This window comes from Cibotium barometz, chromosome 64 (assembly GCF_041138505.1).
Source record: "Cibotium barometz isolate CiBa-2024 chromosome 64, ASM4113850v1, whole genome shotgun sequence".
NCBI lineage: Eukaryota > Viridiplantae > Streptophyta > Polypodiopsida > Cyatheales > Cibotiaceae > Cibotium > Cibotium barometz.
This window is the reverse complement of record NC_141109.1, coordinates 26,145,001-26,151,026: the sequence shown is the minus strand read 5'-3', so window position 1 is coordinate 26,151,026 and position 6,026 is coordinate 26,145,001.

Here is a 6,026-nt window from a genome sequence, read left to right as displayed (position 1 = left end):
AGTTATTAAATAAAAGCTTTTTTTTTTTGTGGCTAGGTTCAAGAAAGCAACCCAGATCTTTGGCAAGGAGGCTTAGATCTTAGGCTTCTCCAAACTCCTTCAAGCGCCTACAAGCTTCTCCAAACTCCTTCAAGCGCCTACAAGCTTCTAGAAAGCATAAGAGGTAAACCCTTGACTTGAATCTTTGCTATGTTTTCACCTCTCCGGGTCTGGGGAGGATTTATTCTTTACTTGAATTTTTTTCCCCTATGCATAAGTTGAATGCACAAGATTTTGTATAAGATTAATACACAAGCCTATGCATAAGTTTTATAAATGTGTGCTTTATGAAAGCATGTATATATAAAGCTTATGCATAGGCTTGTGCATTAATCTTATGCATAAGCTCTTTGTATGCATGTATGCATAAAGCTTGTGTATTAAGCCTATTCACAAGATTAATGCATGAGATTAATGCACAAGCAAAAAGCATGCATGCATTAATCCTATGCATAAGCTTAATGCATGGGCATGTGAGCTACCCACAAAGCAGAACAATACATAGATATAATGAAGAGAATAAATAATGAAAAACCTACATAATGTTTTCTTAGTTATTTGTGTGGAAAAAAACCAAGCACAAGGCTCGCCAAGTCTACATCCCTTTTGTTTTAAGTTATTGGTGTGGAAAATAAACCAAGCACAAGGATCTCCATCCTACATCCCTATTTCAACTATCAACGGGACCAAAAACATCTTTATTGACCTTAAAACTTCATGATATCTGCATGTGGGAATGTCATATGTACAACCTAGTTGGTAAGGTATAAACATCTTCTTACTTTATATTTTCATGATGTCCACACGTGCACACAAAATGCATAGCCTTGTTGGATCAGCTACATCAATATCTTGTTTCTTTTTATTTTCATGGTCTCCACACGTGCACACAAAAAAATCCATAGCACGCCAGATAAAAAGCCATGTGGATGGAGAGGTAAATATTGGGGATCCAAATCATAAATGCAGCATTGAAGTACAATTGGATGGAGAGCTAAAATTGGGGGTTTAAATCTTATATGCAACATCGACTTATAGTGTAGTTGGAGAGCTAAGATGCCATCTAATAATAGATAATTCAAATCAAATGGAAGATGATTGAGAATAGAAAAGATATCAGAGAATTCTCCATATCTTAGAAAGTCATGCATTGTCCACATTAAAATTTCCTTCGCCCTTGTGCTAGGTTGTGCAGGCGGTCGAGACACATCATGCACTTGGATGCGATGCCATAGTGTCTCAAGCTCCTCGATCAAAGGTTCAAGGTACACATCCATGTTCTTGACATTGTGCTTGCTGAGCACGAGAAGATATAGCATGAGAGGACCCTTCTTTAATGACTTCCAAGGAGGAAGATGTAGTTCACTACTACTACTGGCCATGTGCTCCATGATGTCAATTTGAGACCAAATGGATTGAATACATCCATACCCAACCCAAGTTGTAAGTTATGGGGCTCGTCTTGGAGTTCCAATCACTCGTCTTCTATGTGTTGCCATGTCGATGAATCCGCCGAGATCCTCATCATGGCATCAGTGGAACAATTGTGTGCATGCCATGTCATGAGTTTGGTAATAGATTTGCCACCGGAACATGTGTTGAATGCAAGCTATGATAGGAAAATGCCTCAACATGTTTTGAGGAATCATCTTACCTTGAAAATCACTTTGGTAACGAGACTCTCCACATTTCTGACATTAAGTTGCATCTTTATGAACACCCCGAAATATCACACAATCATGGACACATGCATGTAATCCGTGACAAGTTCCGTCAATACTCTCCTAGCATGCGCCCTTGTACTTGGCATCTTGTTGTCCAAAGGAAGCATCTTCTTCATGAGCCTACAAAAAGTTTAAAAATTTTCAAATATTTTTTATAAAAGATATTGTGAGACGGGCTAACCTTAAACTCTAAGGACTCACCGAAAGAGGCTTGTAACACTAGCATTGCTCCAACCATACATGGTTTGCAAGTTTGGCAACTCCAAAATCGCACGAAGGGTGGAGTATGCACACCCCTCATAGAGTGGAGTGTAAGTGGCTTGTCGTAATAGATCTTCATCAATTGAGACCTCGGGCTCCTCCTCTCCTTCATCTCATCCATGCCCAAATCTTCTTTGACTTCATGTGCTATTAATAGAGGAATTTCTTCCTCATGTCAAGCATGCGGGCTCATCAAAATTGAATCATGGAGGTCTTTAAAGCCTTTACATAGTTGTCCACTAAACACAAAGTAATGAGGCATAGATTTTTTCATCCCACGATGTGTCACCTCCTTGTCCTCGTCATCCTAAAAAACATGGACTACCTTATGAATACCTAAATCATGTGCATAAGAACATGAACTACCTTATGAATACCTAAATCATGTGCATATACCACTGACCAAACTAGTGTCGTATATCTTCAAATCGATTGTAATCTTGCACATGCTTTATTGTGATTCGTCCTCGTAAATGCATGATTTCTCCTTGCATCTCTTGCATGGATATGGAATACTTTGATGTAACCACTCATGTCAACTTTGCATGGGTGCCTCATCATCATTAGAGAAGAAGAAGACGTTGATGGTCTTCTATGCGTGGTGGGTACCTAAAAATCATGCCATGCAATGCAAGTGTGTGAAATCAACATTCAAATTCATCAAGCACAAATTTATCTCTCTAGAATCTACTGAAAATAGGTCTCTAGATTTCTTCCTACTACGCGTCTATCAGCGCGACTATATACACGGCTAGAGATGCACCCATAGCCACGTAATGGGAAAAAAAAATGGATACTTCCTCCTGCATTGCATTTCTTGCTTTTGTATTCTTGTGTTTACAGTTTGCAGGCTATTTCAGAGGGAGAGAAGGCTACCTAATCTCCAATCCTACTCTTTCACCTTCACAACCCCTTCTCCTCATCTCCCTTACAAGCTCCCCTCATCTTCTACCATCCCACCTTCACAATCCGTCCTCCTATCAAGGTATGTACCTTTCTCCTTAACTTCTTTGTTTTCTTTAATCTTATGTTTTTTGAAAGTGTACTAATCTAGGGTTTTGAGACTTATCGGTTGTTGCTTGCTTCTCTTTAATCTTTTGTTAGTTGATTCTCTTGTATGCTTTCTTGCTTGAATGCTCTCTTGAGTTCTTAACTAGGTACATTAAAGTTTTTTATAAATATAAACTTAGCTTATCTTAATGCTTTCTTCTCTTAAATGCTTGCTTGCTTGTATGCTCTCTTGAATTTATAACTAGTTATATTAATAGTCTTTTATAAATAAAAACTTTGCTTATCTTAATGCTTTTTGTGGCTAGGTTTAGGGTTTCTTCTCTAAAGAAGATCAACCACATATAATCCCTTCTCTCACAAGCCTAGCAGGTAAGCCCCTTCACATTTCTCTCTTGTATGCTCTATTCATGCTGCATGAGGCTCTATACATGAGACCTTATGCATGAGGCTCTATGCATGAGAATCTCCATGCATTAAGCTCTATGCATGTGCTTCTATGCATAGAAGCTTCTACACATGAGCTTCTATGCCTAAGGTCTCATGAGCTTTTATGCATAGGCTCTATACATGAGATCTATGCATGAGACCTTATGCATGAGCCTTCTATCCATCAGTTTTATGCATGAGCCTTCTATCCATCAGCTTTATGCATGAGACTTGTGCATGAGCTTATATAAATGGGGCTTATGCATGAGCTTCTATCCACAAGGCCTCTATCCATGAGATCTATGGATGAGCTTCTTCTATGCATGATGCTTCATGCACACAATCTATCCCATGAGCTCTATGCATGAGGCTTATGCATGAGCTTCTATGCATAAGGCTTCATGCAGAGGCTCTATCCATGAGACTTATGCATGAGGCTCTATGCATGGGCTTCTATGTAAAGGTTTTGTACATACGCTTCTATGCATAGGCTTTATGCATGAGTCTTGTGCATGAGGTTCTATGCATGAGACTTATGCACAAGGCTCTATGCATGAAGCCTATGTATAGGTTTTGTACATACCCTTATATGCATGAGTCTTATGCACAAGGCTCTATGCATGAAGCGTATGAATGAGCTTCTTGCATAGGCTGCATAGGTGTCTATGTAGCCTTATTGCATAGGCTTCTATGCATAGGCTCTATACATGGGTCTCTATGCACTCTATGCATGAAACCTTATGCATGAGCTCTATGCATTAAGCTTTATGCATAAGATTTTTATGTAATGTATGCTCTATGTGAGCTATGTTTTTATGTGTTTATGTAACATTTTTTGGGTATATATGTGGCCGTCATGGGGTTCATCATCATTTGACCTCTGACCAAGATCAAATTTTTTTAGGGGCATCCTCTACTGCCGCTCACTACCCATACATGATCCAAATTTTCAGCATGTTTTAGAGGAACATGTGGCTTGGAACCACTTGAACTCTAGGTATGGGGTTGAGAAACTGATTCGCTCGAGCTTATCTCCCACATGTGATGTGCGTAACACGTCAACTATCCCAGAATCGCCCACATCCATTCTTCCCACCATCTTCCCTTCCACTATCACTTCTACTTTGCTGACTCCTCATAATTCCACTCTCTCTACTCCTCACCCTTGGGCTCCTCCTAGTGCTTAGTGCACTCCTGTACCATCCACGGCGGTGGCATCTTCCCAATGTGAGGCATCCTCACAAGGCCACTCAAGTGGTGATAGCTCGAGGGCTTCTCAAATCCCTCGGCGATCAAGTAGCAAGGGAGGTGGGTGTGGTGGATGCTTTGGGAGAGGTGCACGATCACCTTCACATACGACAACAAGAGACGTGCTTTTAGGGAAGGTAGGATGATTTACTATACCCTAAATGAGGAGGGCGGGCCTTACATGGATGACACGGGATAGATTGTTTATTATACCTTTCGTCATTTAGTCAACCAAACATATAAGGACACTTTCAAACCACGGGGAGAACAAAAAGACAAAGACTTCATGTATGTAGTTCAGTGCATGCATGAGCGATTTCCATACCCCCACTGGGCATACATTTTGTCGATGAGCAAGGAATTGGATCATAAATATCCTCAACAATAGCATGTCTCACGCTTGGTGAGTCCCTAGACTTGTTTTTAATTATCACCCAACTTGTTTTTCTTTGTGTTGCTAATGTGTTTGTATTGTATCACTATTTAACACAGGAAGACGAGGATGCTGAAAGTGATGGTGATGATGAAGGTGGTGGTGCACGTGGTGGTGAAGATGCGAGCAAAGATGAAGATGAAGATCAACACAAAGATGCACCACAATGATTTGATTTAATTAGTGCCTTCATCTTTTTTCATTTTTTGGGACATCAAAACTTAATGTATTTTGCAACTTTGTATATAATTTGCAAGTAATAAAAACCATGACATTGTTGGTTTGCAAATCATTTGGTGTTTTACGTGTTTTTTATGTTTTTAAGTGTTTGTCTTAAAAAAAAATAAATTAATTATGTGATTTTTTCTAAAAAAAGGGGACAAAATGAGTGAGATATGTGGCGACACAATCCCCACATATCTCACCCATTATGGCCTCATTTTTTTTGTAGATAGTACACAGCTATAGTCGCACATGACTATATACACGGCTATACGTGCTGCTGATAGCCCGACTATGTACACAACTATAGGTGTTACTATAGCCCGGCTATAAGTACGGTTATTAACATGGTTATTTTTGTGGTTGTAGCCGCATGCATAGCCACACATATAGTCGATAATATTTTTTTTCCATTTTTAGATCATCTGATATTTTTATGGCTCTTCAGCAGTTGTACTCTTCATTTTTTATAATACAAGCAACTACCAAAATACATGTTTCACGTGTCCCATTTGAAGACTTATGTTGGACCGCGGGTCCAAGTTTTTGATGAGATACCACTTATGGATGAAGAAGGAAAGATTGAACATGTGCCATAGAGCATAATGGAAAAACGTGAATGAGTGCTTTTTTACAATCTTACTATGGTAGAGTACTTGGAC